At 34.4% G+C, this 14,302-nt stretch overlaps 1 protein-coding gene and 1 pseudogene across 1 annotated transcript in view; one reads left to right on the top strand and one right to left on the bottom strand.

Moving 5' to 3' along the window:
• The window catches only part of LOC127728308 (divergent protein kinase domain 1B-like), a 302,906-nt gene that overhangs the window by 163,750 nt on the left and 124,854 nt on the right, over window positions 1-14,302 (top strand). The window lies entirely within an intron of this gene.
• LOC127728311 (endoglucanase A-like) lies at window positions 1,498-13,652 on the bottom strand (annotated as a pseudogene).

The raw sequence follows: 14,302 nt of genomic DNA, 5'->3' as shown, positions 1-14,302 counted from the left end.
ATGATCTTTCTAATTTTAATGCCAAATTAGAGTTTTGACCCCAATTTCACGGTCCACTGAACATAGAAAATGAAAGTGCAAGTGGTGCATCCGTGTACTATGGACACATTCTTGTTTGGTAGTATTTTAGGTAATTATTTGTCTCTTCGTGGTATTTAGATTTTGCCATGGTGTTGTCAGTTTCTTTTCTACCCTTTTTTTATTGTCACCTTGGTACACCTTGTTACAACATGGGTTAATGTAAACATATATCTATTTCAGAGCGTTTTTTAAAATAAATATGATCAGATATAGTGGAGTTTAAAATCTTTGAAACGTTTACCTACTGTCATTTCTACACGAGGGAGTTAACCCACAACATAATTTAAAAAAATTTAGCTGTAATGTATCTACCTCTCAATCCAATAATGGCACCTATTACTGTACTTGCAGCTTAATCAATTACCAACGATGTGCTCCAGGTAATACATTGCACCAACCTTTTATTAATGCAGGTTATAAGATACATGTTGAAACTGTGGGGACATCAGATGATAATTATAGCAAGTAACGGAACACAAAATATAAAACAAAAACATACAGATGGGGATCATGTCGATATATGCAGTTTATCAAAACAAAAATTCAAAGCATCACTGGGGTATATCAAACACAATAAATCAGGGAGAGCTAACATTACAACAAGATACTAAAATATGCACAAATAGAAATGTGGACTGATGCATTTTTGATCTACATACAAGTATTTAGTACACCATACATGCATCAAAATTTCAAAAATTGCTGAAATAAATGCAAACTGTAAGAGTAGGTGTCAACTGGTATGCAAGATTAGGTTAGAAATCTTTCGATGAGCAATTTAGATTACGAAAGCACTGGAGCCAGCTGGTTCCTTGGCCGTCATAGACACATAACTGTGATTATTATATATGCAGCCAGCAGAACCTGTGATAAAGACCGAGTACCAAATTACACACAGACAACCACCAAACAATTTTCACAAATGTTAAGCATTAAATTATAATCGGATGTGCACACAATAATGATGTCTGTACAAGCATGCTTGTTTGAAATGCGAAGCTGAAAATCCTATTATATCATGTAAGAAAGCCGGCTAATTTTAGGAAATTATTATAATCCTCAGTCAGATGTGATTTTTCAGAGCTTCAGATCAGAACAATTGCAAGCACCACAGAAAACACATTAAAATAACATCAGATTCTGTTCTCTTGTGACATTTATGGGACAAAGACAAAACACCTACCAAAGTTAATTGTTTGAAAGAATTACTTGTAAACTATAAAAACAAAACAGATGTAGAAATGTATTTATCATGATTTTAGCGGGGTTCAGATAAAATTATACTGGCCCACGTACTTCAAAAATTGGCTCATAACTAGTAAACTTTGTTGTGAGAACTTGTGTATTAAGACTATCAATGATAGTGATACGGGATTTGTATCTTTACACATATTTATTCATACTAAACTAAAATATCCTTGTGGTTTCTGTCACTAACATTTTGATGGTGGTGCTGGAGGCAGTCTGTTGTTTACGTAAAAATGATATAAACCTGAAGAATAACAGTTACATTTCAATCATCCAAATTAAAGTAGAAATATCATATTAGGACAACTTAAACGCCTTCAGTTCGAACTATTACAAAAGGTGACTTTAAAAAATATTGTTTTACTTCAAACTGAACTACTGTTATGGAAATAGAAAAGTAAATGGTCTTATTTATATGTTTAGCTACAAAATAATTACTTTTAAATGAAAGACAATGCTTCGAATATTTACCTGCTAAAGCGGAATGGAAACCAGCATTATAGTCACAAGCCACTTCGTTTTTCACATAATCGTCTTGTTTATCTACATAATCATCATGTTGACCTGGTCCACCAACTAATCCACCTTTAAGCACATGCCCAAAAGAACTATAAAATTGAAAATACCAAAAAAAATGCTGTTGAAATTATTGTTCATTGTTGAAGGCCGTACGGTAACCTGTCTTGTTCTCATCTTTGTCTTTAGGTCTTTAATGAATCAAGTACAAGGTATTTTGAATAATAGAAAAAAACATAAATATTTTCAACAAACTTTTGAAAATAGAATTTTTAGATGACCTTCATTTAGTAAAAGATTGGGTTGAGATCGATCTCGCTGAAGGCGCTGTAACAAGTTTGGTGAGGATAAGATGTAATTAGAGGCATAATTTTAAGTGGTTTTTGAACTATAACCTCGTATAAAGTTTCCTATATGATAGCTTAAATTTGTTAATATCTTACGCTCCTCTGTGATGTGGATGTTGTGGATATTTGCTACCAAACCCTATTTCATAACTCATGTGGTAATTATTGTCACCCAGCATGTAGTTCATCTGTGTCATGGCCCATTTCAGATAACTATCGCCACCAATACCAGCCGCAGCTGCGGCAACAGCAATAAATGCACCATTACCTAATTAATAAACACAGAACTCATCAAAGTTATGACATTCCCAAAAAAATTTGATCAAAAAGGACACCACAAAGCCGTGGATATCCTTTGCAATTCAACGTTTAAATTGATGAACTGCCATACCACTGTCACTCTACCATTACCTTTGATATACAAATTGAAACAAGTTGGACGATGACCAACTGAATTTAGTATTCTAATAATGCAATGATTATTTTTCAATTACACTATAAGGTCACCTTGAACTTTGAAAATTCTCCTTCATACATGTATATGAATATAGAGTTATTCTTCTCCGCCTGGTGTTTTTTGTTGAGGTAAGTATGGCAAAAATCTGATCCTTGTGACAACCATAATAGTTCTTACAAGCTATTTCCACAACAATACTAGATATCATTGTACTTTAACTTTGAAATGAAATATTTTCTCCTCATGAGCAACCGATTTTTCCAAGTTTTTAAGATATTTGATACACATGGAACATCTGCTGTACTAATCAGATGGTGCAGATAAACCAACGAACGTTTTGCCATATCCTTTGAAGAAAAAGGCAACATTATTAAAAAAAAAAGGACGGTATTGTGGTTACGACAACTGGAACATATCCGTCGTCATCTGTGAAACAAATATTCCATAACGGTCAACCAACTCATGATGGCGTCCGTCAAATTTTCGAAGAGATGATTTCAACTGCACCACCTTGAACTCTTGGTTTAATAGTTTCCTTGTAAGCAGCTACCTTCTATCAAGTAAATCATGATAGGAAATGCAAGCTCTGGAATATTGTATCAAATGGGAGATATATACTCATTATGCAGGCGCTGCTTGAATGTTGCTTCGTACAAATGGAAAGCTACAATTGTGAAGCTGAAATCATCTCTTTTGTCGTAAAGTTTTGTTTTCAACCTACTCTCATTGTCAATTTCTAGATGAAAATCAAGATATGAGGCAGACTTAACTTTGTCTGCTATATCTTTTATTTCGAGTTCGATGGTTTAGATGCGTTCAACAGAGTCATCAAACTTTGAATTATTTAGTGAGAGGACATAATCTCTTTAGCGGAACGTTAAGTTTAAGGATAATTCTAGCTTCTTTTCATTTTTTTAAGAATCTCCTGTTTGAAGTAAGCCTCATATATATTATGGAACAAGTCGACAAGAAGAGCATCACAGTTGATTTCGATGGTCATGCCGATTGTTTGTTGAAAAACACATCCTCCAAACGTAACAAATATGTTGTCAATCAAGAAATCAAGCACCTTGATAATGTCAGTTTCAAAAAAATTTGTTTAAATCAGAGTGATTTTTTTTTTACAAAGTACGATTTATCCCTTCCTAAGGTAATTCGCAGACTTGTATTTACGCAAAGAGAAGTCTGACGAGTTGTTCTTTTTATATTTCAAACAGAGGTATATCAATAATCTAAAAATGATCTGAAATTGAGATAGTTATAACTAGGTCGAACTATTTTGTTGGACTTAAACTTGTGTCTCCCCTTCATCTACTGAAATCAATCCAGTAAAGGAAAGGCACATCAAACATATTCTAGCAGTGGGAGATTATTGTCAAGAAAACTAAGAATATATAGGTCTGACAAGGTTTTTTTTAATATATCTAACAATTTAAGATAAACAGGGATGGGTAACAGCATTGAGAGAAAACCAGGGGTACATGGTACAGGTCTTGTCATGATAATTAAAAAAGTGTTTGGGGTCTGAGCAGTTTTCAACATATTCAACATTTATTGATTTAAAGGCAGAGGTGTATGTCCCGTTTTTGGACAAAACTTGCTGTATACTAGAAAGGTCTCACCTTGGCAATTAGGAATATATGATAGTGAGGAGATGTGATCAGATTAACTTTTGAAATACTTAATAGTTTATTACATAAGGGGGTGGGGCAAGACTGCCGGGGTTAAATTCTTAGGTGCAATGACAAATTTTGCAATGAAAAACAAGACTATACATATATGCCTTTTTGGTGACCATAAGCATTTTCAAAACATTTAATAATTTGACATTGAGGTCAAAGGTTATGTTCAATGACATCCTCTTGAGGTGATGCAACCATGTGCAAAACAGGTAAAGGATAAACAGTTATGATTCGGACAAGAAAATGTCCCTTAAAATCAATCATTTGATCTTGAAATCAAAAGTCAATGTCATATTAAGGTCATGATCATAAACGAAACATTGTTTTATGGTAATAAACATTCATGCCAAATAACAGAAGTCAATGTCAAAAGATAAAAATATTTGGCCCGGATAAAATAAAATGAGAAGAAGAAAAAGAAATACAATATAAACAAAATCTCTCCCATCGTCGAAGGGGAGACATACATATATGAAACCCATAGACGGTAGACAACAGCTAGCCTTTTATTAAATTACTGTTACTTTCAATAAACAAAAATAGAACTATACGAAATAAATCACTTGAAGAGTCTTTACCTGCATATCTGTTTGCTCCCCATTCGTTTCTGAACATAAGTCCACAAGGTGTGTATGGTACGCCATGACCAGGCATCCATGACGTCACAAAAGCTTCTACATTTTGTCTGTATTTTGCTTCTTTAGTTATTTCAAACAAAAGTAACTGCAGAGTGTAGAAAAAAGTATAATAACAAAAAAAGTAAAATTCAAAACGGAAAGTCCTTTATAAAATGGCAAAATCAAAAACACATCAAACGAAAGGAAAACAACTGTCATATTCCTGACTTTGTGCAGGCATTTCCTAATGTAGAAAATGGTGCATTAAACCTGTTTTTATAGCTAGCTAAACCTCTCACTTGTATGACAGTCGCATAGAATTCATAGGTAAAAATGTCAAAAATTGGGGTACAGTAGTCAATATTGTAGATGTGATTATTGTTTATGAAAAAGAGGGAAATAAGAAATATATTTATATTGGTACACTAAAGACTTGCTAAATGGTTTCTATTGTCTTTTAAACATAATTCCATGTTAAATACGAAAGGGGAGAAGATAATAATGATACAAAGGGCCCATACAATAAACCACAAGTTGGATAAAAACAGAAAAAAAACTCTTAATGAAAAAGACAAAAATAAAAAACAAAATCACGGAAAAACAAACCTAAATGAGCAAAGAAAAAAATTAAACCTTATCGAAAATGCAAATTAAAATTTATGACAGGCCTTTGAACCCGGAAACAGTATCAGGTGTTCCGACAGACATCTGTCCAAAAATATGTTTACCTGACACATGACTGTCTTATCTCCCCAGTTATAACTCCATGGCAAGTCGGCCTGGTAGAATCCTTTGGCGTCATTAAGGTATTTAGCGTCCTTTGTTGCTCTGTACAATTCTGCAGCAGCTGTGCACATTTCATCACGATAATTGTCAGATCTATAAAATAATTCACATGTATTTAAACAAATGAAGGACAAATCAAGTCTTGATCCCTAAATAAAACAGAACATACTTAACGATCGGCAATGCTACAAAACAATCGATGAACCAACATAAGTACCTATTGGTAGACAGGAACTTCAAAAATGAATAAAACGAAATGATTGTGCATGAATTATTTTTCTGGAATATATATTAACGAGAACCTTCATAACAACCACGTTTCCCTAACACGGCTTCTCAGCATGGTATCTCATATGAACAATTTTTATCAATTTTCTTTTCCGCCTCGTATCATGCATGTGTGATCTTAATGAGTAAATTTGCTTTGCTCGTTAAATTATCTAGAAACTTTGAATAAAATAAAGTCAGTTTTAAATTATGTATAGAAAAGAGATGTGGTATGATTGCCAATGAGACAACTCTCCACAAGAGACAAAATGACACAGAAACTTACAGCTATAGGTCACCGTACGGCCTTCAACAATGAGCAAAGCCCATACCGCATAGTCAGCTATAAAAGGCCCCGAAACCACAAATGTAAAACAATTCAAACGAGAAAACTAACAGCCTAATTAATGTTAAAAAAAATGAACGAAAAACAAATATGTAACACAGCAACAAACGACAACCACTGAATTACAGGCTCCTGACTTGGGACAGGCACATACATACAGAATGTGTGTGTGTGTGGGGGGGGGGGGGGGGGGGGTTATACATGTTAGCGGGATCCCAACCCTCCCTCTAACCTGGGACAGTGGTGTAACAGTACAACATAAGAACGAACTATAGAAATCAGTTGAAAAAGGCTTAACTCATCAGATGGATACAAATAGAAATGCATATAACAAAAACACGTGGACGTGACTGGGTACTTGTACATCCAAACAACAAAAATACACTAATTACAGATCTGAGAGTACTCGCAGTTATGTGACCTGAAACGAGTGGTATTTTTAAAATGAAACTTAAGTACTAATCTATAAGTTTTCCTTAACTCATTATTAATAACACTCAGAAGCTGATAATCATAACGTATTAAATCTTACCCATAGAAGTCTTTACTTGCAGATACAGTTTGTGTGTACACACCGCGATGAGTGTTAGCAAAATCATATAACGACTTTGCTACTGACAGGAGTCTTGCACTGTATGCGGCATCTGTTAAGAGCAATCAAAAAGATATGTTATATTGAAAACAACATTCAGTTATCTTAGATTTAAAACAATTCTGAAAGTGTACTGAAGAATGATACAAGCTAAACTATTGAGAAATTTGTTCCTATCGTTTCTCATTGTGCATACCTTACACAATTAATATATCAAACTTCAAGATTAAGCTCTGTTCTGTCCTTGAAAACTAGGCTTCAAGATTCAGCACTATTATGTCCTTGCAAATAAGGCTTCAAACTAATATCCGTTGACTTGGTTGCAAATGGATGATGTAGGATCACGAGAACAAATAAAAGATGTATCTAACAATCAAAATAACATATTGTTTATTAACCTTTTTATCTTGTGTAAATATAGGTTTGGACGTGTAAACAATGAAATAATAAATGTGTACCTTTTTGCTTCCATATTACGGCAGCTGATGCAAGCGCTGCGACAGTTCCACCAGCAACGTCACTTCCAGCATGACCTGCATCGACTTTCAATGCTGGTCTCCACATATGCATATTTTCTGGAGGTCCCCAATAAGCATGATCCTTGTGACCATCGCCAACCTAAATTATGAAAACAGATTAAAAAAAGTAATTTCAGTATGCTACACTATAAAATTATAGTAAAATAAAAATCTTCATTAACTAGGACGCGTTACAACCTATATCAATGACTGAGATTTAGCAAATTGATTGCAAACGCGCATATATTTTTACATTTAGCTATCAAAACTGCTACCCTAAATTCCCTTCCCCATTTGAATATCTATTGTAAGTTGTTATGCTTTGCTATATAACTCCTCACTCAATGTTAGGAATAAAAAACAATAAAAAGGAGTTGAAGAATGCCATTTAAGAGTATCAATGAAAGGGGTCATAAGTAACTACCTGGAAGTAGTAAATTTGTTGATCTGGAATCCAACATTTCATGAAGTAATCGAGTGGCCATTTTAACATGTCAAACATCTCATCTTTCTTTCCAAGTGCGGCATACCCATCCATAAACCGTTCCAATCCGTAAACTAGGGCATGGACAGATTGTGACATCGGGAAATTAAATTTAACATGATCTCCCGCTAAAAGAAAACGTTTGTTAGCATGTACTTGGCAGAGGTAAGAGGTTTAAAGTTCTTACATTGCGCATTATAATTTACATCATTCACTTATTTAACTTACACTGTTATTACGACACCTGGGTTAATGCCATTCACTACTATAAAAACCACTAGGTCAATACTTCTCACTTCTACCACAAACAATGGGTCAATACCAACCATTGCTATTAGAACCACTGTATCAATATCACCGACTGCTATTGCCACCACTGAGTCAATATCACCCATAGCAAAATAAATGTAACGATCGCTTGGTCAGCATCATGCTGACCAAGCGATCGTTACATTTATTGCCATTACTCACTTCTATTACGACCACTGGGGCAATATCACTCACTGCTAGATCGAGCACTTGGTCAATACCACTTAATGTTATAACGACCACTGGCTTAATAGCAATCACTGTTATTACTAGTTAATATGTCATAAATAATAAATACCATACTGCCTTATTGGCGTACATGTAACAGTGGTTTGATTCCGCTAGTGTACTTTATCCGGAGGAAGAAAATCCCCAGTGATTTGTATCCACCAACAAAAATTCACTAGGTTTTTCTATCCGGGTCCAGTGTAAAACATCCACCAGTCATTATAAGGTTCTAAGAAGGGTTTTTTGAAGGGGAAACATGTATAAAATGTGGCTTTATAGTTTTTAGTGTATTTGCAACTTGCATAGTTGATTTATGTAAAAAGTGGAGAGTTTTCATCCAAGGAATGTTCACACTAGTGTTTTTAAACAAGGAATGATTACACTAGTGATTTTGTACAGGAATGATTGCACTAGTTATTTTATACCGGGATTAATTACACTAGTGCTTTAGATCCATACATTGATGAAGTGATTAGTACTCATTTTGAACACACGATAACACAATAATGCTTAATATTAACGAATATGATGTAAATAATTTTTCTATGCAAATCTATAAAATCTTATGCTTTTAAATTGTCACTAATTGTAATATTTAAATTTATTGGATTGCCGAAGTTTTTCTGTGTATTTGCTTTTCGGTCGACTTGGATATAAAATCATATCTTCTATGTCAATATCAAAGGATGCTTCTATAATTGAAACTTTATGTAAGATCAAATCTGCTCTTTAAATTTGGTTTATATCAAGTGCAATGTCCTGGTCATTGATAAAGTATTTTGAGTTATAAACACATCCTCCTCATTATCACCAATATTATTTACTAGATTGACTCAGATTAATTAAACTGGTTCCTTGAAAATCATTTTAATTTCAATCCATTTATTTATGTAAACAATAAACCGGTCTAAAATAAACAAAACAACGATATCAAGTTCGACGCTTTAACACTATTTACATCCAATATTCTCTAGTGAAAAACAGTTACCCGGAATAAATACACGGCGGAATGAAAGTACGCTTACATATACCCCATATATCCTTTGGTTCAATGTTTTGATTTAAGATAATGTGTTGAGGAAGCCAGTGCTTTTTCACATACATGATTACTAATAAATTATAATCAGCAATTGTCAGATTCTGCCAGTTGTACCAATCTGATTAAAATCAGATCTGAGTCTCTGCTCCGTTTACGTTGTTGGTCGCTGTGTTAGATATGAAAACATACTATATGTGTTATATAGTGACCTTTAAGCCTCCAATCAATTTTTTTCTTTCAAAAAGTTTCGGTATTCTTTCAACTATTGACCATCAAAATTATTATCGGGTAAACTGTCAAATATTTCCAAATATAGTCCGGAAATTCTTTGTTCTAATCATTAAATTTTCCGACATAGTTCTGATTGTATGCACTGACCTGATTGGAAAATCAAAATTTTCTCAACTAAGGAGAGAAGTAAAGTTTCGATGTTTTATAACTTTTTTATATAATGAATCGTAATTAATTAAACGGTAAAGTTTTGGTTCAACTGTGTCAATTATTGTTTGCAGGTAAAAATGTTCAATCAAAGTGCCAGTATGTCACCAAAAATGATTGGTTGACTAAAAGTTTGCATAAGATGTCATCTCAACATGACCCCTTATTGGATGTTATCTTCACAATCTGCGACAGACAAATTTAATGAAATAAAGTGAAAAATTTCATTGTGATCAGACTGCATGTTGTACTCAAGTCAACTTAGTTTGAAATTTCATCAGGAAAATCTTACATTCGACGGTTTATTTGGTTGGCCCACTTTTGTTGTAGATATTCTTAAACTTTATATTTTGAGCTTCTCTACAGATAGTGTGTTACTGAAGTTTGCTCTTACAAAGTTTAGAAATTAGTTTAAATTCAGAAATACATCACTGATTCCTTGTCCGGTTTCGGCTCTACTTTTTGTTCTTTTTCATTTTATCGGCTCTTAAAATTTTAAGTTTTGGATTTACAAATATTTTGGCCTCGAGCGTCACTTAATAGACCCGGTTTTTGGTAGGGTTCGAGTTGCTCAGTCTTTAGTTTTCTACGTTGTGTTTTGTATACTGTTGTTTGTCTTTTGGTCTTCTCCGTTTTTTTGCCATGACGTTGTTAGTTTATTTGCGACTTATGAGTTTGAATATCTTACGGTGTTTATATATCACAACTCGTTCGCTATGCCCGTGTCTGTTGTTACGTTTTTGATTTCAATGAACGTAATCTATGTATTTCTGGTAAATTATTAAGTCAGGGATTTCGTTACCACAAATTACTTGAAACCTTTACTAAATTTTTTCGTAGATATAGAGATTTGGTTGATTGATTGATTGTTGGTTGCTTAACGTCCAGTGGCAAATATTTCATGCATGTTCAGGACGAGAACAAGTTAACAATAAATACAATAGGTAGGTCCTGTAATAGAGGCCGTCCGGGATGAAGGTCGGGAAATTTGGACTGCCACGGGAAAATGAGGGTATATTGGATAGGGACAGAAATTTAGCCTTGCAACAGGTCACCTACGGACCCCTCAAAGAGTTGTTGCAAGGGTTCTTAACGTGCAAAGAACGTGGCACTCTCTCTACACGAGGCATCGGATTTAACGTCCCCATTCTGACCGGACGTGACTGCGAACTTGTACATCCCGCACAGCCAAACGGACGCCCCACTTTAGCGAGGGTTTTACCGCCGGTCGGAGGAAGACCAATGATGACCATATTTCTATTCCCCAGTCACCCTTGGGGGTTAGAGATTTGGTTTTGAAGTTTGGATGTACCTGTAGAAAACTTATTTCAAACGGGATAGCACATCCTAATTTTTAAGGAGATGTTGTTTACCGAGCCAGGAAATTTAGAAACGATCCGGGTAAACTTATCGATCCTTTAAATAAAGTTATTCTAAAAGGTTACCAATTCAACACTGTAATTAGATCTTTGAATAATTATTGTTTTTATTGGTATTAATATTGATTTTGTTATCAGTAAATTAAAATCAAACTAAATATTATTTTTATATACATATGTATATTGATTTAATGGCTCTACAATCTGTCGATACCTGTATCTTGGCATTGAACAAGGCCATGTTTTTCTCTGACTTTTTTGACGTCTTTACACTAAATCCATTGGATGTTGGATGTGTAATGATTGATATTTTAGTCTTAGATTTTTTTATTAGTTGTTATTGGCTTTGAACTAGCTGTCAGTAACTGCGAGTATTCTCAGATCTGTACTTAGTGTCTTTTTGTTGTGGGGATGTATAAGTACCCTGCCACGTCCACTCTGTGTTTTTGTTTTTGTTTTTATGTGTATCTATCTGATGAGTTAAGGCCTTTTCAACTGATTTTTATAGTTTGTTCATATGTTGTATTGTTACACCGCTGTCCAAGGTTAGGGGGAGGGTTTGGCGCCCGCTAACATGTTAAATCCCACCACATTCTATATGTGCCTGTCCCAAGTCGGAGCCTATAACTATAAGTGGTTGTCGTTTGTTGCTGTATATCATATTTGTTTTTCGTTCTTTATTTTGTACATAAATCAGGCCGTTAGTTTTCTCGTTTGAATTGATTTACATTTGTCATTTCGGGGTCTTTGAAAGCTGACTATGCGGTATGGGCTTTGCTCCGTCTTGAAGGCCGAACGGTGACCTATAGTTGTTAATTTCTGTGTCATGTGGTCTCTTGTGGAGAGTTGTCTCATTGGCAATCATACCACATCTTCTTATTCTTATATTGAATGTCCATTTGGTATCTTTCGCCTCTCTTTTAATGTCGAAATGCTCATCTGGTGCAGCAACATTGGTACCGTTAATGTTATTACCTGGTGAGTATTGTTAAAGAAATAACAAATCGTGCAATCATGTCAGAAATATGACTTACAGACTGAACAGTATGTAATAAATTCATGCTCTGTCTTTTTAGATCTAAATGGCAGTTTCAGTATGAAATATAAATACTAGTGATACTCCCTAATATGATATCTACCGTCATACCACCTTCCTTCCAAATCCTTTTCTGTGTTACAACTTTGATACTAACCGTTATGCCATGCTCCACACAAATGATTTCCTCTTTACCCCCTGTGATACCTACCAATATACCGCCCACCCGAAGTTCATGTCCTTTGTAACAACATTGCTACCCATCGATATACCATGTCTTGACTATTCATGTAATGTCCCAATTTGATACCACCCTCGACTAATCATGTACTGTGTACCCACTTTAATACCTATCGACAAACTACCACCTGACAATTCATTGTCCTGTATATCAACTTCCATACCTCTCGTCATACCATTCTACCGACAATTTCTGACCTGTGTACTTACAAGGATCTACCATCATATCATCCTCCTGACAAAACATGTTCGTGAACCTACTTTAATACCTTTCGTCATACCAGCTTCCGTACAAATCTTGCACTGTTTATCCACTTTGATACTTACAATTAAAACATCTTACCAACAAATCGTGACATGTACTTGCACTTTGATGCCTACCGTCACAACATCAGCCCGACACATGTGTACCCCTTTGATATTTACCGTCATACCACCCTCCCGACAAATCATGTCCTGCATCACCATCATTTACTGCCGAGTCACCTCGCCATGGAACTGGATTAAATGTGCCAGATATCCGACCAGATCTTTGTGCATAGTAAAACAACATTGACAATTTAAGCGCTTCACCGTAATCGTATTTCATGTGTGAACCATGGGCTCTTCCTAGAAATGTAAATATTTTTTTTTGTTTAATTTCAAAATAAATTGTTTTCAATGTCGTAATTGCTAATTGACATAGATCTCTAATTTGAGCGATTATTATAAGTATGTGTTCTGCTGCATACAAATGTTTTCATGATACAGGCTGTTTGAAAAATAATGTCTCTGGATTTTATAATTGATTCACTGGAAGAAAAGAATGTAAAATTGTTTGAAATATACATAAGAAATAACTTTCACAATATTTAACTAGGGGCGAATTTGTGAATTTAGTTTAACAATACTGAGAAATATAAGGACAAATTTTGAGTAAAATTGATTTTTTTAGATATATTTTTATCTATCAAAATCACATCCGATAAACGCTTATATTTTTAACATACCCTGATGACTTGGAGCATTTGTTACTGGATTCATTGCAACAGATGCCATTGGACTTTGTATTGTGTGACTTCCAGTTCCTCCATTTCCACCAGATGGTGTTTGTCCTTCTAAAGTGATTGTGCAGGTTGGAGGATTCCCTGAGACAAACCCATTGAATGCGAAATCAACACTTTGGCCTCCCTGAATGTGTGCATTACCAGCAACGTTGGTTAGAACAAAATCTGTATTACCGTTCAGTTTGCTTACTATGTTTGCATTCCATGTCTGTAAACAGAATAAATATATGTTAAAAGACATAATTCATGCAGGCCATAGATTTGTTTGAAATTTTCACACAGCCAAGGCCATGTGAAAATGATAACAAATCTATGGCTTGCATGAATTATTTCGATTCTAATAGGACAAATACGGTAATTTGAAAAACTGAAGCGAAGATAAGATTGCCGTGTGTAGAGATAAAAGCTACAAATTTCAAATACATCTAAGGCTTGCGTGAATTATTTCTTAAATAATCACTAGAAAAAATGAGTTCAATACTTATAATTCTTAACCCAAATATTTTTTTTCGTTGGCTAAGTATTTACTGTCAAATCCACAGGGACTCGGTTAGCAGATTAAAATTTTGTTTATCAATGTTTTTCAAATCATTTTTTCGTATTTCGTGTCTATTTGTATTACATTATTAACGTTTTTAACGTTGGC

The sequence above is a fragment of the Mytilus californianus genome, unplaced genomic scaffold, assembly GCF_021869535.1.
Source record: "Mytilus californianus isolate M0D057914Y unplaced genomic scaffold, xbMytCali1.0.p SCAF_2, whole genome shotgun sequence".
Classification (NCBI taxonomy): Eukaryota; Metazoa; Mollusca; class Bivalvia; order Mytilida; family Mytilidae; genus Mytilus; species Mytilus californianus.
Note: the sequence above shows the minus strand (reverse complement) of the source record. Positions and strands in the feature narration are given on the sequence as shown.